Raw genomic sequence first — 21,224 nt, 5'->3', positions numbered from 1 at the left:
TCCTATGACTATGAGATTATGCAACTCCCGTTTACCGGAGGAACACTTTGTGTGCCACCAAACGTCACAACATAACTGGGTGATTATAAAGGTGCTCTACAGGTGTCTCCGAAGGTACTTGTTGGGTTGGCGTATTTCGAGATTAGGATTTGTCACTCCGATTGTCGGAGAGGTATCTCTGGGCCCTCTCGGTAATGCACATCACTTAAGCCTTGCAAGCATTGCAACTAATGAGTTAGTTGCAGGATGATGTATTATGGAACGAGTAAAGAGACTTGCCGGTAACGAGATTGAACTAGGTATTGAGATACCGACGATCGAATCTCGGGCAAGTAACATACCGATGATAAAGGGAACAACGTATGTTATTATGCGGTCTGACCGATAAAGATCTTCGTAGAATATGTGGGAGCCAATAGGAGCATCCAGGTTCCGCTATTGGTTATTGGTCGGAGACGTGTCTCGGTCATGTCTACATAGTTCTCGAACCCGTAGGGTCCGCACGCTTAAGGTTTTGATGACAGTTATATTATGAGTTTATGAGTTTTGATGTACCGAAGTAGTTCAGAGTCCCGGATGAGATCGGGGACATGACGAGGAGTCTCGAAATGGTCGAGACATAAAGATTGATATATTGGACGACTATATTCGGACATTGGAAAGGTTCCGAGTGATTCGGGTATTTTTCGGAGTACCGGAGAGTTACGGGAATACGTATTGGGCCTTATTGGGCCATACGTGAAAGAAAGAAAAGGGCCTCGAGGGTGGCCGCACCCCTCCCCTTGGTCTGGTCCGAATTGGACTAGGGAAGGGGGGCGCCCGCTTCCTTCATTCTCCTTTTCCCTTCCTCTTTTCCTATTCCATATGGGAGGTGGAATCCTACTAGGACTAGGGAGTCCTAGTAGGACTCCACACTTGGCGCGCCCCCTCCTAGGGCCGGCCTCCTCCTCCCTTGCTCCTTTATATACGGGTGCAGCGGGCACCCCAAAAACACAACAATTGAACATTGATCTCTTAGCCGTGTGCGGTGCCCCCTTCCACCATAATCCTCGATAATATTGTAGCGGTGCTTAGGCGAAGCCCTGCGACGGTAGAACATCAAGATCGTCACCACGCCGTCGTGCTGACGGAACTCTTCCCCGACATTCTGCTGGATTAGAGTCCGGGGATCATCATCGAGCTGAACGTGTGCTAGAACTCAGAGGTGCCGTAGTTTCGGTGCTTGATCGGTCGGGCCGTGAAGACGTACGACTACATCAACCGCGTTGTGCTAACGCTTCTGCTTCCGGTCTACGAGGGTACGTAGACAACACTCTCCCCTCTCGTTGCTATGCATCACCATGATCTTGCGTGTGCGTAGGATTTTTTTTGAAATTACTACATTCCCCAACAGTGGTATCAGAGCCAGGTTTTATGCGTAGATGTCATATGCATGAGTAGAACACAAGTGAGTTGTGGGTGATATAAGTCATACACTTACCAGCATTGTTGGATGAAGCGGCCCGGACCGACATTACGCGTACGCTTACGCGAGACTGGTTCTACCGACGTGCTTTGCACACAGGTGGCTGGCGGGTGCCAGTTTCTCCAACTTTAGTTGAACCGAGTGTGGCTACGCCCGGTCCTTGCGAAGGTTAAAATAGCACCAACTTGACAAACTATCGTTGTGGTTTTGATGCGTAGGTAAGAACGGTTCTTGCTAAGCCCGTAGCAACCACGTAAAACTTGCAACAACAAAGTAGAGGACATCTAACTTGTTTTTGCAGGGCATGTTGTGATGTGATATGGTCAAGACATGATGCTAAATTTTATTGTATGAGATGATCATGTTTTGTAACTGAGTTATCGGCAACTGGCAAGAGCCATATGGTTGTCGCTTTATTGTATGCAATGCAATCGTGCTGTAATGATTTACTTTATCACTAAGCGGTAGCGATAGTCGTGGAAGCATAAGATTGGCGAGACGACAACGATGCTACGATGGAGATCAAGGTGTCACGCCGGTGACGATGGTGATCATGATGGTACTTCGGAGATGGAGATCACAAGTACAAGATGATGATGGCCATATCATATCACTTATATTGATTGCATGTGATGTTTATCTTTTATGCATCTTATCTTGCTTTGATTGACGGTAGCATTATAAGATGATCCCTCACTAAATTATCAAAGTATAAGTGTTCTCCCTGAGTATGCACCGTTGCGAAAGTTCTTCGTGCTGAGACACCACGTGATGATCGGGTGTGATAGGCTCTACGTTCAAATACAACGGGTGCAAAACAGTTGCACACGCGGAATACTCAGGTTAAACTTGACGAGCCTAGCATATAACAGATATGGCCTCGGAACACGGAGACCGAAAGGTCGAGCGTGAATCATATAGTAGATATGATCAACATAGTGATGTTCACCATTGAAACTACTCCATCTCACGTGATGATCGGACATGGTTTAGTTGATTTGGATCACGTGATCACTTAGAGGATTAGAGGGATGTCTATCTAAGTGGGAAGTTCTTAAGTAATATGATTAATTGAACTTTAATTTATCATGAACTTAGTCCTGGTAGTATTAGCATATCTATGTTGTAGATCAATAGCTCGCGTTTAGCTCCCCTGTTTTATTTTATATGTTCCTAGAGAAAACTAAGTTGAAAGATGTTAGTAGCAATGATGCGGATTGGATCCGTGATCTGAGGTTTATCCTCATTGCTGCACAGAAGAATTATGTCTTTGATGCACCGCTAGGTGACAAACCTATTGCAGGAGCAGATGCAGATGTTATGAACATTTGGCTAGCTCAATATGATGACTACTTGATAGTTTAGTGCACCATGCTTAAACGGCTTAGAATCGGGACTTCAAAGACGTTTTGAACGTCATGGACCATATGAGATGTTCCAGGAGTTGAAGTTAATATTTCAAGCAAATACCCGAGTTGAGAGATATGAAGTCTCCAACAAGTTCTATAGCTAAAAGATGGAGGAGAATAGCTCAAGCAGTGAGCATGTGCTCAGATTGTCTGGGTACTACAATCGCTTGAATCAAGTGGGAGTTAATCTTCCAGATAAAATAGTGATTGACAGAATTCTCTAGTCACCATCACCAAGTTAGTAGAACTTCGTGATGAACTATGATATGCAAGGGATAACGGAAACGATTCCCAAGCTCTTCGTAATGCTGAAATCGACGAAGGTAGAAATCAAGAAAAATATCAAGTGTTGATGGTAGACAAGACCACTAGTTTCAAGAAAAGGGCAAAGGGAAGAAGGGGAACTTCAAGAAGAACGGCAAGCAAGTTGCTGCTCAAGTGAAGAAGCCCAAGTCTGGTCCTAAGCCTGAGACTAAGTGCTTCTACTGCAAAGGGACTGGTCACTGGAAGCGGAACTGCCCCAAGTATTTGGCGGATAAGAAGGATGGCAAAGTGAACAAAGGTATATTTGATATACAGATTATTGATGTGTATTTTACTAGTGTTCGTAGCAACCCCTCGGTATTTGATACTGGTTCAGTTGCTAAGAGTAGTAACTCGAAACGGGAGTTGCAGAATGAACATAGACTAGTTAAGGGTGAAGTGACGATGTGTGTTGGAAGTGGTTCCAAGATTGATATGATCATCATCGCACACTCCCTATACTTTTGGGATTAGTGTTGAACCTAAATAAGTGTTATTTGGTGTTTGCGTTGAGCATGAATATGATTTGATCATGTTTATTGCAATACGGTTATTCATTTAAGTAAGAGAATAAATTGTTGTTCTGTTTACATGAATAAAACCTTATATGGTTACACACCCAATGAAAATGGTTCGTTGGATCTCGATCGTAGTGATACACATATTCATAATATTGAAACCAAAAGATGCAAAGTTAATAATGATGGTGCAATTTATTTGTGGCACTACCGTTTAGGTCATATTGGTGTAAAGCGCATGAAGAAAATCCATGCTGATGGGCTTTTGGAATCACTTGATTATGAATCAGTTGATGCTTGCGAACCATGCCTCATGGGCAAGATGACTAAGACTCCGTTCTCCGGAACAATGGAGCGAGCAACAGATTTGTTGGAAATCATACATACTGATGTATGTGGTCCGATGAATATTGAGGCTCGTGGCAGGTATCATTATTTTCTGATCTTCACAGATGATTTGAGCAGATATGAGTATATCTACTTGATGAAACACAAGTCTGAAACATTTGAAAAGTTCAAAGAATTTCAGAGTGAAGTGGAGAATCATCGTAACAAAAATAAAAGTTTCTACGATATGATCGCAGAAGTAAAATATTTGAGTTACGAGTTTGGCCTTCAGTTAAAAACAATGTGAAATAGTTTCACTACTCACGCCACCTGGAACACCACAGCATAATGGTGTGTCCGAACGTCATAACCGTACTTTATTAGATATGGTGCGATCTATGATGTCTCTTACCGATCTACCACTATCGTTTTGGGGTTATGCATTAGAGACAGCTGCATTCACGTTAAATAGGGCACCATCTAAATCCGTTGAGACGACACCGTATGAACTATGGTTTGGCAAGAAACCTAAGCTGTCGTTTCTTAAAGTTTGAGGTTGCAATGCTTATGTGAAAAAGTTTCAACCTGATAAGCTCTAACCCAAATCGGAGAAGTGCGTCTTCATAGGATACCCAAAAGAAAATGTTGGGTACACCTTCTATCACAGATCCGAAGGCAATATATTCGTTGCTTTGAATGGATCCTTTCTAGAAAAGGAGTTTCTCTCGAAAGAAGTGAGTGGGAGGAAAGTAGAACTTGATGAGGTAACTGTACCTGCTCCCTTATTGGAAAGTAGTTCATCACAGAAATCTGTTCCTGTGACTACTACACCGATTAGTGAGGAAGCTAATGATGATGATCATGTAACTTCAGATCAAGTTACTACCGAACCTCGTAGGTAAACCAGAGTGAGATCCGCACCAGAGTGGTACGGTAATCCTGTTCTGGAGGTCATGTTACTTGACCATGACGAGCCTACGAACTATGAGGAAGCGATGATGAGCCCAGATTCCGCGAAATGGCTTGAGGCCATGAAATCTGAGATGAGATCCATGTATGAGAACAAAGTATGGACTTTGATTGACTTGCCCATTGATCGGCAAGCCATTGAGATTAAATGGATCTTCAAGAGGAAGACGGACGCTGATAGTAGTGTTACTATCTACAAAGCTAGAATTGTCGCAAAAAGGTTTTCGACAAGTTCAAGGTGTTGACTACGATGAGAGTTTCTCACTCGTATCTATGCTTAAGTCTGTCCGAATCATGTTAGCAATTGCCGCATTTTATGAAATCTGGCAAATGGATAAACAAAACTGCATTCCTTAATGGATTTATTAAAGAAGAGTTGTATATGATGCAACCAGAAGGTTTTGTCAATCCTAAAGGTACTAACAAAATATGCAAGCTCCAGCGATCCATCTATGGACTGGTGCAAGCATCTCGGAGTTGGAATATACGCTTTGATAAGTTGATCAAAGCATATAGTTTTATACAGACTTGCGGTGAAGCCTGTATTTACAAGAAAGTGAGTGGGAGCACTACAGCATTTCTGATAAGTATATGTGAAAGACATATTGTTGATCGGAGATAATGTAGAATTATTCTGCAAAGCATAAAGGAATGTTTGAAAGGAGTTTTTCAAAGAAAGACCTCGGTGAAGCTGCTTACATATTGAGCATCAAGATCTATAGAGATAGATCAAGACGCTTGATAAGTTTTTCAATGAGTACATACCTTGACAAGATTTTGAAGTAGTTCAAAATGGAACAGTCAAAGAAGGAGTTCTTGCCTGTGTTACAAGGTGTGAAGTTGAGTAAGACTCAAAACCCGACCACGGCAGAATATAGAGAGAGAATGAAAGTCATTCCCTATGCCTCAGCCATAGGTTCTATAAAGTATGCCATGCTGTGTACCAGACCTATTGTATACCCTGCCCTGAGTTTGGCAAGGAGTACAATAGTGATCTAGGAGTAGATCACTGGACATTGGTCAAAATTATCCTTAGTGGAATAAGGATATGTTTCTCGATTATGGAAGTGACAAAAGGTTCGTCGTAAAGGGTTACATCGATGCAAATTTTGACACTGATCCAGATGACTTTAATCTTAATCTGGGTACATATTGAAAGTGGGAGCAATTAGTTAGAGTAGCTCTGTGCAGAGCATTGTTGACATAGAAATTTGCAAAATACTTACGGATCTGAATGTGGCAGACCCGTTGACCAAACTTCTCTCACAAGCAAAACATGATCACACCTCAGTACTCTTTGGGTGTTAATCACATAGCGATGTGAACTAGATTATTGACTCTAGTAAACCCTTTGGGTGTTGGTCACATGTCGATGCGAACTATGGGTGTTAATCACATGGTGATGTGAACTATTGATGTTAAATCACATGGCGATGTGAACTAGATTATTGACTCTAGTGCAAGTGGGAGACTGAAGGAAATATGCCCTAGAGGCAATAATAAAGTTATTATTTATTTCCTTATATCATGATAAATGTTTATTATTCATGCTAGAATTGTATTAACCGGAAACATAATACATGTGTGAATACATAGACAAACAGAGTGTCACTAATATGCCTCTACTTGACTAGCTCGTTGATCAAAGATGGTTATGTTTCCTAACCATAGACATGAGTTGTCATTTGGTTAACGGGAACACATCATTACGAGAATGATGTGATTGACTTGGCCCATTCCATTAGCATAGCACTTGATCATTTAGTTTGTGGCTATTGCTTTCTTCATGACTTATACATGTTCCTATGACTATGAGATTATGCAACTCCCATTTACCGGAGGAACACTTTGTGTGCCACCAAACATCACAACATAACTGGGTGATTATAAAGGTGCTCTACAGGTGTCTCCGAAGGTACTTGTTGGGTTGGCGTATTTCAAGATTAGGATTTGTCACTCCGATTGTCGGAGAGGTATCTCTGGGCCGTCTCGGTAATGCACATCACTTAAGCCTTGCAAGCATTGCAACTAATGAGTTAGTTGCAGGCTGATGTATTATGGAACGAGTAAAGAGACTTGCCGGTAACGAGATTGAACTAGGTATTGAGATACCGACGATCGAATCTTGGGCAAGTAACATACCGATGACAAAGGGAACAACGTATGTTGTTATGCGGTCTGACCGATAAAGATCTTCGTAGAATATGTGGGAGCTAATAGGAGCATCCAGGTTCCGCTATTGGTTATTGACCGGAGATGTGTCTCGGTCATGTCTACATTTTTCTCGAACCCGTAGGGTCCGCACGCTTAAGGTTTCGATGACAGTTATATTATGAGTTTATGAGTTTTGATGTACCGAAGGAGTTCGGAGTCCCGGATGAGATCGGGGACATGACGAGGAGTCTCGAAATGGTCGAGACATAAAGATTGATATATTGGATGACTATATTCGGACATTGGAAAGGTTCCGAGTGATTCGGGTATTTTTCGGAGTACCGGAGAGTTACGGGAATACGTATTGGGCCTTATTGGGCCATACGGGAAAGAAGGAAAAGGGCCTCAAGGGTGGCCCCACCCCTCCCCTTGGTCTGGTCCGAATTGGACTAGGGAAGGGGGGCGCCCCCTTCCTTCATTCTCCTTTTCCGTTCCTCTTTTCCCATTCCATATGGGAGGTGGAATCCTACTAGGACTAGGGAGTCCTAGTAGGATTCCACACTTGGCGCGCCCCTCCTAGGGCCGGCCTCCTCCTCCCTTGCTCCTTTATATACAGGTGCAGCGGGCACCCCAAAGACACAACAATTGATCATTGATCTCTTAGCCGTGTGCGGTGCCCCCTTCCACCATAATCCTCGATAATATTGTAGCGGTGCTTAGGCGAAGCCCTACGACGGTAGAACATCAAGATCGTCACCACACCGTCGTGCTGACGGAACTCTTCCCCGACATTCTGCTGGATCGGAGTCCGGGGATCATCATCGAGCTGAATGTGTGCTAGAACTCGGAGGTGCCGTAGTTTCGGTGCTTGATCGGTCGGGCCGTGAAGATGTATGACTACATCAACCGCGTTGTGCTAACGCTTCCGCTTCCGGTCTATGAGGGTACGTAGACAACACTCTCCCCTCTCGTTGCTATGCATCACCATGATCTTGCGTGTGCGTAGGAATTTTTTTGAAATTACTACGTTCCCCAACAACTTCACTATAAGAATGATGAGTACAAAGTCTGCTCTAGAACCTCTAGAGATATTTACAACACACCCTCCATGTTGCCAACCGGCAACAGCAACAACAGCCACAAGAGGCAAGATTTCAGCAAAGCGGAGTTTACAGTTTCTGTACCCTTCAGTGTTTTGCAAACTGCTGGACCAAACATCACCAAATTTGGCATACAAGTAGACACATGAGTTCTTGACAACCCCTCAAAATTTCAGCTCAATAGGACATCATTTACCTACCCAAACTGTTCGTCTCCCAAAACTACTCTGTTCTGAAACTGCAGCAGTCAGAGCTGGCAAAACCACTCTCAAATCTGATGCTCCACTGACCCAATCCTCAAACCAGCTAACCAGATCGAAGTACTCAAAGTAAGGAATGAGCTCACCAAGTTTGGGGTCGATCCAAGCACGTTTGAGCCTCCAATCACCAGCTTGAACACTGTCTAGTCAGATGCAGCAAATCTGGACAGAACCTCTGCTTCTTCTTCTTCCTCTCTCCTAGGTTGTGTTTTCTCTTGTGTGCTCTCTCTCACTCTCACGAATGGCAGCCTCCACCAGCAGAGGTGGAGTGGCTAGGGTTTTCTTCTTGCTTCACTTCCCTTGGAAGCGCTCTCAACCGTTGGATGCAACGCAGATCAACGGCTAACATGTGTTGGACTTATGGGCTGATGTTGGGCTGCCAACACACCTCCATGTGGAGGGACTTAGCCCAACAAACTCCCCCTCCGGACATCATGGAGGGTCTTACTGCCTTCCGGCAGCCATGCCAGCGAGCCGGCGGCATACTTCAAGTTTCTTCCTTGTCACTACTTTAGTCAACATATCAGCCCCACTGTCATCGGTGTGAACCTTCTCAAGTTGCATTTTCTTGGAATACAAGACATCTCGAATCCAATGATAATGGAGCTCTATATGCTTAGACCTTGAATGAAAGCTTGCATTCTTACTTAAGTGGATAGCACTTTGGTTGTCACAAAATAACACATACTTGTCTTGCTTAAAACCAAGCTCACAAGCCAACCGTTTCAGCCACAATAGCTCTTTGCTCGCCTTTGTTACTTCAATGAATTCAGCTTTAGTTGTATTCAGTGCCACACACTTTTGCAGCCTGCTTTGCCATGACACCGCTCCCCCTGCATAGGTAACCAAGTAACCTGAAGTAGACTTCCTTCTATCAACATCTCCAGCCATGTCAGAATATGAAAAAGCAACCAGCTTGGCTTCACCACCACCAAAGCAAAGTTTCAGATTTGTGCTACCCTGGAGATATCTTAAAATCCACTTCACGGCTTCCCAATGAGGTCTTCCTGGATTGGACATAAATCTGCTCACAGTACTAACCGCATGAGCAATGTCAGGCCTTGTACATACCATAGCATACATCAAACTCCCAACCGTTGAAGCATAAGGAACATGATGCATTTTCTTTTTCTTCTCATCAGTGGTAGGACATTGCTTTCTGCTCAACTTGAAATGGGCTGCTAGTGGACAACTCACAACTTTAGCATTTTCCATCCTGAACTTCTGAAGTACCTTCTCAATATACTTCTCTTGAGACAAGTACAACTTGTTGCAATTTCTATCTCGCTCAATTCTCATCCCGCGAATGTTCTTTGCTGGACCTAAGTCTTTCATAGGAAAACATTTGCTCAACTCCTTCTTCAACTTAGAAATCCTAGAGACATTCTTGCCAACAATCAGGATATCATCAACATAGAGCAATAATATGATGAAATCATCACCTGAGAACCTCTGAATAAACACACAATGGTCTGAGCTACACTTCTTATAGCCTTGCTCCCCCATGACAGTTTCAAACTTCATGTACCATTATCTTGGTGCTTGTTTCAGGCCATAGAGACTTTTCTTCAGCTTGCACACATAGTCTTCTTTGCCTTTCATAAGAAACCCCTTAGGTTGCTCCATGTATATTTCTTCCTCCAACTCACCATGAAGGAATGCAGTCTTCACATCCATTTGCTCAACCTCCAAGTTGAGACTTGCTGCCATGCCAAGGATTACTCTTATGGATGTCATCTTCACCACCGGAGAAAAGATCTCATCATAGTCAATGCCTTTTCTCTGGCCGAATCCTTTTACAACTAGCCTGGCCTTGTACCTTGGATGTGATGTGTGCTCTTCTTGCTTGATTCTGTAGACCCACTTGTTCTTCAAAATTTTCTTGCCCTTGGGCAACTTCACCAACTCATAAGTATGATTCTTATGCAAGGAATCCACCTCTTCTTGCATAGCATTTTTCCACTCCTTCTTGTGCTCATCTTCCATTGCATCTGCAAAGCATTCAGGTTCTGAACTGTTAGATAATAACACCACGTATTGATCTGAGGGATACCTACTGGAAGGAATTCGACCCCTGTTGGATCTTCTGAGTGGAGCAGCTGGTGGACTTTCTGGTGTTGGTGCTTCCTGCTGATCCGGATCATCAACTTCAGCATCATACTCTTGTTGCTGCTGCTGGGGAGCATCTTCTTCACTTGCACCACCATGTACATCATCTTGTACATCTTCTGCATCTGCTTCAACTTGCACGGGAGCTGGAGCTGCAGGAACTAGGTCAGAATCAATCATGTCTTGCTGCTGCTGAGGAGGAACCTGCCCCTTTGTCTTCACAATATCCTCAATTGTTTGGTCTTCAACAAACACAACTGTCGGTGTCAAAACCGGCGGATCTCGGGTAGGGGGTCCCGAACTGTGCGTCTAGGCCAGATGGTAACAGGAGGCAGGGGACATGAAGTTTTACCCAGGTTCGGGCCCTCTTGATGGAGGTAAAACCTACATCCTGCTTGATTAATATTGATGATATGGGTAGTACGAGAGTAGATCTACCATGAGATCAGAGAGGCTAAACCCTAGAGGCTAGCCTATGGTATGGTTGTATGTTATGGTTGTTGTCCTATGGACTAAAACCCTTCAGTTTATATAGACACCGAAGAGGGTTAGGGTTACACAAGGTCGGTTACAAAGGAGAAGATATCCATATTCGTATTGCCTAGCTTGCCTTCCACGCCAAGTATAGTCCCATCTAGACACGAGATGAAGTCTTCAATCTTGTATCTTCATAGTCTAACAATCCAGCCAATGGAGATAGTCCGATTGTCCGGAGACCCCCTAATCCAGGACTCCCTCAGTAGCCCCTGAACCAGGCTTCAATGACGATGAGTCCGGCGCGCAGTATTGTCTTCAGCATTGCAAGGCGGGTTCCTTATCTGAATACATCACAGAAGAATTTGAATAAGAGGATAGTGTCCGACCCTGCAAAATAAGTTCCACATTCCACCGTAGAGAGAATAATATCTTCGCAGATCTGATTTGCTGGCTTGTTTTGGCAGCATGACGTTATGTCATGGCCCGGTGATTATTCGAACCGTTTCTTTTAACCAGCCCCCCACATAACGCGAGGCAGTTTTTCAACACGTCCTGTCAAAGCAGAGATCGTGTCCCCTTATTACGGGATTCTCATCAATACGGGCGTGGGTAACCCAACCGCGCCATCAATTGCGGCGCTTGGGGGATAAGCGAGTTTTACCAGGCAAGTGGGGACACTTAGTTTCGTCCGCCCATATAAAGGGATAAGGATCCACCTTTCTATCCACGCCTTCTTCCTCCCTTACCCATCCGTTTTCACACACTCGAGCTCTAGCGCCCAAGTCCGCACTTCCCACCTCGACCTTCTCCAGTCATGTCCGGGGCGGGAGGCAAGTGGATGGTCTCCTCCGTCACGGAGGGAGACATCAAAAAATGAGGAGAGCCGGATACCTGCCTGACGACATTGCGCACCGGCTCCCAGATGAGGGGCAGCTCATCCCCACCCCCAGGCCCCATGAGAGGGTAGTATTCCTCACCCATTTCCTCCGCAGACTGGGGTTCCCTCTCCATCCCTTCGTCCAGGGGCTCATGTTTTATTATGGCCTGGATTTCCACCATATGGCCCCGAACTTCATCCTCAACATCTCGGCGTTTATCGTCATGTGCGAGGCCTTCCTCCGCATCAAGCCCCACTTCGGCTTATGGCTGAAGACCTTCCATGTCAAGCCGAAGGTGGTGGGTGGCCGCCAGGCGGAGTGCGGAGGCGCCATGGTGGGCAAGATGCCCAACATAACATGGCTCGAGGGCTCCTTTGTGGAAACCATAAAGGGGTGGCAATCGGGGTGGTTCTATATCACCAAGCCGCGCGACCCTGCATGGGCAGCGGCCCCCGAGTTTCGATCTGGCTTCCCCACGCGGCTCACCTCCTGGAAGAGAAGGGCCTGTCCTGGGGTAGTTTGAAAGAGCTGACCGGACTCCAAACATGTATTGAAAACATGGTGGACAAGAAGCTCAAGCTTGTCAACATAGTCCAAGTTATGCTCATCCGCCGGATACTCCCGTGCCAACAACGGGAGTTCAACTTGTGGGAGTTCAATCCGGCGCAGCACCGAACTTTGAGCAGGCTCTTCGACACGACTCACGAAGATGCCTGGAGGGTCCTGTTCAAAAGTGTCGAGGTCCCTCCCCCTATTACTGAGGATCGCGGATTCAGCGCGAAGCGCCAAGCCAGTGCGGTAAGCTGTTTTACCTTTCACAGGATAATTATTTTTTATATTGATTGACACCATGCGGGATCTAAACTCCCGTACCTTTGACAGGACTGGCAGAAGATGGCCGGACAGATCGACTGTCCGGCTCCTTTACCCGAAGGCCTCGCAGACGCTCTTCTGGCGAAGATGCTGACTCCGGCCCCTTATAAGGTGCCGGAGAAGACCAAGAAGGCCAAGGGAACCCGAAAGAGTTCCCGGCGCCAGGCATCGTCGGACTCACCGTCCGATGACTCTGCGGCGCTCTCTTCCCCCGAAGATGAAGAAGAAGAAGAAGAAGATGCTCCCCCACCAACTGGGGGAGACAAGAAAAGGAAGGCCGCCCCAACCGGGGAGGCCGGAGGGTCCAAGAAGGGAAGGACTCTCCTTCCGGACAGTTCCACCACCGCCGATGAAGGCGAAGGCAAGTGGTTGCCCAGGGTCAAGCCCCCGGGGAGATCGTAAGTATTCGGATACCAGAGTAACTCCTAGGATTCCTTTGTCGCACTGCTTTCCCTAACGCCAAACGCAATTATGCAAGCCGCCACGAGCCAGTATCGATGTATCATCGGACGGCTCCTTGGGCTTGTCGGACATGGATAGTGATCCAGTCCCGACCGCCACCTCCCCTCATCCTGCCGACGACGCCGAGGTGTTGTCTCAAGAGGCACCGGATCAAGGGGAGACAGTCCTGGAGGCGCCTCAAGGCGACCTTCTGGACTGCGGGAGCCGCGGGGATGGGGCCCCCGAGAGCTCCGAGTTCGGCCCTCAGCCGAACACCTTGTCGGACCCTCCAGTGGTTCCGGGCTCGGGCAGGCGGTCTCCTTCTAAGAGGGGCAAGACGCCTGTGCCGGTGACCTCTGTCCATGCAGAGGCACCGGACAATCTGCTGGAAGCGCTTCGCAGCGCTTCCATCGACGAGGAGCACCGCACTATCATGAGTGCGGTGATCCAGAAGGTTCAGTCCGCCAAGAGCGGATTGACTAAAGCTTGTGCCAGCCTTCTAACAGGCTTTGAGGTAAGTGTTGTAAAATGTAGTAGAAATATTACCGCATAGACAATAGCCCCTGATGCTTTGTTCGGTGTTCACAAAGAAAAGCCGAACAGAGGATCAAATAATATCGCAGGAGTCTAATATAAGTATGTCAATATGCATATGCAGGCTTCGCTGCTGGCGTCTGCCACACTAACTGCGGAGGTCGCCGTACTGAAGCAGGACCTCGAGGGGTCCAAGAAAGAGCTCGGCCTTGCCAAGAGGCAGCTCGAGGAGAACAAGGGTAAGTAATACCTCGTCCATAGATATGTATATATAAAAAAGGACGAGATTGCAAAATGACAGGATCATTGTATTTTTGCCAGGGGCCACGACCGAGGTGGCGACCCTGAAGCAAGCGCTAGCCAGGGCCGAAGATACAGCGGCCAAGGAGCGCACCGAGCGAGAGAAGCACGAGGCCCGGGTGGGCGAGGTGCAGCAAGAGCTCTAGGCTCTTGTGGCGAAGCACGAGGCGTTGGAGCTTAACTCCAAGACGCGGGAGTCTGAGCTTGCCGCGGCCCTCGAGAGTGAAAAAAGTGCCAAGGCCGAGGCCCGAAAGGCCCTCCAAGAGATCGATGCGATGAAGAAGATAGTGGCGGGTAAGGCTTTCTATATGCAAAGCAAGCATGTAAAAGTAAATTACCGATTACTTACCCAGATCCGGAGCTTTTCAGGAGCATTCGCAGATTTGCCCCGCAGTGCGTCCGATGCCGCCCAATTTTACCAGACCGAGGACGGAAGATCGACGGAGAAGCTGTTCTGGTCTCAGTATGCTGGGGCCGAACATCCGGTGCCAATGAGCGACCAGCTGAAGCAGATGGTCGAGCTACATAAGGCGGCCGATCAGGCCATGAAGAGCTTTATACTCCGGTTGTGGCCTGGCGACGCCCTTTCGAATAGCTTCTTCGGCCTGGTGAGGCGGCTCGTGGATGCCTGCCTGCGGCTGGAGGTCGTCAAGCGATCTGTCTGCATTGAAGGTGCATGCCGGGCTTTCGCCCGTGTGAAATTGCAGTGGGTCAAGCTAGATGTCGTGAAGCTAATCAAGGAGGTGCCGCCAGAGGGCAAGGAGCACCGCCACCCCGAGATGTACTATGAGGGTGTTCTGCCGGGCGCCCGTCTCATCATGGACGAGTGTTCGAAAGATGTAATATTTGAATGAGACTTGCTCGTTTTATCCTGTATGTATGAAAACTTGTTGTATATGCACTATGCAATGCTTGTTGGAATTTAAAATATTACCTTCTGTTTGGCTGTTTATCCAATCTGAGAGATGGCTAGTCCTCGGCTTCTGCCCCCATGCCACGAGTGCTGGGGTGTTCAGGATAAACCTGAGCACTCTTGTTCCCATGTTTGGGTCCTTCGAGGGAGGTGCTCAGCACAACGAACAAGGCAACCGGACTAATAATGCTTTATCACTCTCACTTAGCCATAGAATTCTATAATTTTAAATTTCGGCGAAGCCCCTGGTATTCGGAAGGCCGAATTCGGGGCGCGATACACGCCTGTAAGCCGGACAGGGCCGGCCCCTCGCCCTAAGTGGCATAAGTCTTTAGGGACTCAAAAAACCTCGCCGAACAGCGACCAGTCTCTCGCCTTATCATGACAGTCAGTTTTAGCTTTCTCTACTGAGGTGCTCAGCCCGGCAGAACCGGGGCACAACCACAGTAGTTCTCCTAGCGCTACCTTAGCCGATAGAGCGGAACGTAAGGTACCAAAACATAGGAGCCGAGCAAACCCAACATTTGACCAAAGACATGATTCGGAGCTAATGCATATAATGCTATAAGTTCGGGGTGCCGCACTTGTGAAAGTGTTCAGACTTTTCACACCGCATTGTGGGGTACGTAAGCCCCTGGTGTATTGGCCGTACCAGAGTGTACGGTTGCAAGGCGTCATTAATGAACACACACACACACACACACACACACACACACACATATATATATAACAAGAATGCAATAATAGTCATAATGTCATGCATTGTTTATTCAAAAATTGCGTTAAAGCAGAGTGATACAGATAGTGTGATAAGCAAAGAGTAGGACTATGTCCCTTCCAAGGGCAAGCTAAGGAATGATATGAAATCGAATATTTCGCTCACTACTGTAATCAACCTGGGAATTCCGTGGTATAACGTAGCTGTCTACCTCCTTAGTTGCTGCATCATGTGTTTGGCAATAGTGCTGCCGGACAGTGTTTCCAGAGATTAAGGTCCTGAAAGAAAAAGAAAAATAACCAAACGGGAAGCCCCTAGTGCGGTTTAGGCCGTGTTTTGGGGCATGCCGCAGTTGTCCCCCCTCCCCACCTGTGCCCATGGTATTTTTAATGCGAAATTATGTATGCGCGACACGAATATCGCCATTGGGCTGGGATTGGGATGGCCGTCGTATTGCTACGCCAGCTCAGATCGCGCTAGGCGGTCTATTTGCCGATTGCCCCGAGCGCGCTTGAAGGTGTCCGGGCTTTGAAACGCCGAACTGGTTGATTGCCTTGAGAGGATGCTTTGCGCTTCTGCTGCGAGGGCTGCGGTGTGCTCCTCTGTTCAGAGAGAGCGCTCTATGTTTCCATTGACTGTAATAACTCCGCGAGGTCCTGGCATCTTGAGATTTAGGTATGCATAATGCGGTACCACATTGAATCTAGCAAATGCGGTTCGCCCGAGCAGCGCGTGATAACCACTGCGGAACGGGACTATATCGAAGATTAACTCTTCGCTTCGGAAGTTATCCGGGGATCCAAAGACCACTTCCAGTGTAATTTGAGCCTGTGCAATGGGCCTCTATGCCTGGAATGACGCCCTTAAAGGTCGTTTTTGTGGGTTTGATCCTTGAGGGGTCTATACCCATTTTGCACACTGTGTCCTGATAAAGCAGGTTCAGGCTGCTGCTGCCGTCCATAAGGACTCGAGTGAGGTGAAATCTGTCGATGATTGGGTCTAGGACCAGTGCGGCGAATCCGCCATGACGGATACTAGTAGGGTGGTCCCTGCGATCGAAGGTGATCGGACAGGAGGACCAAGGGTTGAACTTTGGGGCGACTGGCTCCAACGCATATACGTCCCTGAGCGCACGCTTCCGCTCCCTCTTGGGGATGTGGGTTGCATATATCATATTCACCGTCCGCACTTGCGGGGGGAAACCTCTTATGTCCTCCGGTGTGCAGCTGTCGGGGCTCCTCCTCGTCATCGCTATGCGGCCCCTTGTCCTTGTTTTGGGCAATTAACTTGCCGGCCTGCTTGAACACCCAACAATCCATGTTGGTGTGATTGGCTGGCTTGTCCGGGGTGCCGTGTATTTGACATGAGTGATCGAGTATACGGTCCAAGCTGGACGGACCCGGCGTACTTTGTTTGAATGGCTTTTTCTGCTGACTGGGTTTAGAGCCTTTGAATCTGGCATTGACTGCTGTATCCTCGGTATTTTTGCTGTTAATGCGGCGCTTATGCTTGTTGCGACGTGACCTGCTATTGCCATCCTTGGTATCTAAGGTACCATGGTTCTTTGATATGTTATTACTGCGAGCCAGCCAGCTGTCTTCTCCCGCACAAAAGCGGGTCATGAGCGTCATGAGAGCTACCATAGATTTCGGCTTTTCGTGACCAAGGTGCCGGGCTAGCCACTCGTCTCGGATGTTGTGCTTGAAAGCCGCTAAGGCCTCCGCATCCGGACAGTCGATGATTTGATTTTTCTTTGTAAGGAACCGAGTCCAGAATTGCCTGGCCGACTTTTCTAGCTGCTGAATTATGTGGCTTAAATCATCGGCGTTTGGTGGTCGCACATAAGTTCCCTGAAAGTTGTGGAGGAATGCGGCTTCCAGATCTTCCCAACAGCTAATGGAATCCGCTGGCAAACTGTTAAGCCAATGCCGTGCTGGTCCTTTGAGCTTTAGTGGGAGGTATTTGATGGCATGTAAGTCATCGCCGCGGGCCATGTGGATGTGGAGGAGGAAAGCCTCAATCCATACTGCGGGATCTGTTGTGTCGTCGTATGATTCAATATTTACAGGTTTGAAACCTTCTGGGAATTAATGTTCCATTACTTTGTCTGTGAAGCATAAGGGGTGTGCGGCGCCTATGTATTGGGCTATATCACGACGCAACTCGAATGGGTCTTGCCCGTTGTGTTCGGCCCGGCCAGATTTGCTTTTAGTGTATCCGGCGTGACGTTTGTCATCTCGCAGAGTGGTGTGCCCTCGTGATCCGTAGATCGATCTTGAATGCTTTGCCTTGTCCTCCAATATGTCTCACAGGTCTGGCGTATCTCCCCGTGCCTTTTTATTTGAATGGCGTTGGGGGGAGGCTGAGCTTTTGGCTGGAATGCCTCTCTATCGCGGCCACGAGGTGGCCGATCAGCCGTATCATACGCTTCTTCCTCCAGTCGGGGTAGTAACCTGCGCCTTGGGTAACTCTTGGAAGGACGCTCGAGTTTATATTCCTCGGCCGCGAGGACTTCAGTCCATTTGTTAGCTAGCAGATCTTGATCAGCTTGAAGCTGCTGCTTCTTTTTCTTCAGGCTATTTGCCGTGGCCATAAGCCGTCGCTTGAAACGCTCTTGTTCGACGGGATCCTCTGGTACGGAGAATTCATCATCACCGAGGCTTGCCTCGTCTTCGGAGGGGGGCATGTGATCATCCTCCTCTTCTTCGCCTGCCGCTCTCTCAGGAGAGCTGGCTCCTTCATCCTCCTGCTCTAAATCTTGCTGGAGGGGATTGTTGTTATCTTTGGCACTATCTGTAGTGTTATTATCTCCTATGTCGGTATCACCACTTTTGCTTTGGCGGGACTTAGAGCGGCGCCGTTGACGTCGGCGCTTGGGTTGCTTCTTGGAGGGGTCATTCTCCGCTATCTTGTCGCCATTGCCTTCGTTGGGTGTATCCACCATGTATATGTCATATGACGAGGTGGCAATCCAGTGCCCTATAGGTGCTGATTCATGTTCGTCTCCTACATCGTCGTCCATACCGTCGATGTCTTCAGAGTCGAAGTCGAGCATGTCGGTTAAATCATCGACAGTGGCTACGAAGTGGGTGGTGGGTGGGCGTCGAATTTCTTCGTTGTCCGCATCCCAATCCTGTTGGCCATAATTCGGCCAGGGCTCTCCTAACAAAGAGAGAGAATGTCGCCGAAGGGCGAGTGCTGAAAGATATTCACGGCGGTGAATTCCATGACCGGCGCCCAATAGGATTCGATTGGTAGGGGCGCGGATGGTTCGGAGTCAGAAGAAGAGTCCGGCACCTTGGAGTCACGGGCTGCGCAGAGGATTATGCTGGTGTTTGGCTCGATCGCCGTCGAGACTGCAGCCCCTGAGGCGGTGTCTAGCCACCCGTCCTCGATTGGCGCAATTGGCTCCGAGCTAAGGGTCGGAGCTGATGCGGGCGCGGCCTCTGGGGTATTGTTCGGCGGCAGAGCTAGGTCATACCCATCGTGACAGTGCGGCGCGCCCGGCTGTGGCTCGAATTCGTCGAAGATCAAGTCTCCACGGATGTCGACCGTGTAGTTCAAACTTTCAAATCTGACTTGATGGCCAGGGGCATAGCTTTCAATCTGCTCCAGATGGCCAAGTGAATTATCCCGCAGTGCAAAGCCGCTGAATATGAAGATCTGTCCGGGGAGAAAAGTCTCACCCTGGACCGCATCGCTATCGATGATAGTAGGAGCCATCAAGCCTAACGGCGACGACACATAGGAACTCTCAATGAAAGCACCAATGTCGGTGTCAAAACCGGCGGATCTCGGGTAGGGGGTCCCGAACTGTGCGTCTAGGCCGGATGGTAACAGGAGGCAGGGGACACGAAGTTTTACCCAGGTTCGGGCCCTCTTGATGGAGATAAAACCCTACGTCCTGCTTGATTAATATTGATGATATGGGTAGTACAAGAGTAGATCTACCACGAGATCAGAGAGGCTAAACCCTAGAAGCTAGCCTATGGTATGATTGTATGTTATGGTTGTTGTCCTACGGACTAAAACCCTTCGGTTTATATAGACATCGAAGAGGGTTAGGGTTACACAAGGTCGGTTACAAAGGAGAAGATATCCATATTCGTATTGCCTAGCTTGCCTTCCACGCCAAGTAGAGTCCCATCCGGACACGAGACGAAGTCTTCAATCTTGTATCTCATAGTCTAACAGTCCGGCCAATGGAGATAGTCCGGCTGTCCGGAGACCCCCTAATCCAGGACTCCCTCAACAACATCACGGCTTCTCACAACTTTCCTTGCTATAGGGTCAAACAGCTTGTAGCCAAACTCATCACCACCATAGCCAAGAAAGATACACTGTTGTGTCTTCGAGTCAAGCTTTGACCTTTCATCTTGGGGAATATGAACAAAGGCCTTGCACCCAAAAACCTTCAGGTGGTCATATGAGACGTCCTTGTCACACCAAACCCTGTTAGGAACATCTCCTGCAAAGGATAACTTGGTGAGAGATTAATAAGATAAACTACAGTCATCAAAGCCTCACCCCAAAAGTGTTTGCGTAGCTTTGCACTTGATAACAAGCATCTAACTCTCTCCACAATTGTCCTGTTCATCCTCTCAGCAAGACCATTCAGCTGTGGTGTCTTCGAGGGAGTAAATTGATGCCTAATACCTTGCTGCTTGCAATATGCATCAAATGGCCCAATATACTCTCCTCCATTATCAGTGCGGATGCACTTGATCTTCTTCTCAATTTCTCTCTCAACCGAGGCTTGGAATTGCTTGAATACACCTAGTACTTGATCTTTGGTCCTCAAAGTGAAGGCCCAAACTTTTCTAGAAAAGTCATCAATAAAAGTCACAAAGTACTTAGCACCACCAAGAGATCTTACCGACATTTTGCAAACATCGGAATGTATCAAGTCCAGCTTCTCGGGCTTCTTGTGAGGAGGTAGAGTCTTGAAGGCAAATCGGTGTTGCTTCCCTGCTATACAATCTGAACATTTCTTGATGTGAACTCCTTTCACACCCTTCAACAATTTTTTCTTCACTAGCACTGTCATCCCCTTCTCACTCATGTGCCCAAGTCTCTTGTGCCATAGAGCACAATGATCATCCTTCTCTAGTGCATTGACAGAAGCACTAAAGAGTTTAGCATGAACATGATACAACACTGAGACCATTTTACCTCTTGCAACAATCATGTTGCCTTTGGTGAGCTTGTACTGCCCTTTTCCAAACCTGCTCAAGTAATCATCTCCATCAAGCAAACCAACCGAGATAATATTGAGACGAAGTGCCTCGACATGCCTCACAGATTTGAGGACTAACCTTGTACCATTTGTGGTCTCCAAATGCACATCTCCTTTTCCAATGATGGCTGCTCTATCATTGTTCCCCATCTTCACAACACCAAAATCACCTGATATATAGTTAGTGAAGAGCTCTCTGCGAGATGTAGCATGAATGGTAGAACCGCTGTCCGGTATCCA

The sequence above is a fragment of the Triticum aestivum genome, chromosome 5A (assembly GCF_018294505.1).
Source record: "Triticum aestivum cultivar Chinese Spring chromosome 5A, IWGSC CS RefSeq v2.1, whole genome shotgun sequence".
Classification (NCBI taxonomy): domain Eukaryota; kingdom Viridiplantae; phylum Streptophyta; class Magnoliopsida; order Poales; family Poaceae; genus Triticum; species Triticum aestivum.
This window is presented reverse-complemented; position numbering follows the sequence as displayed.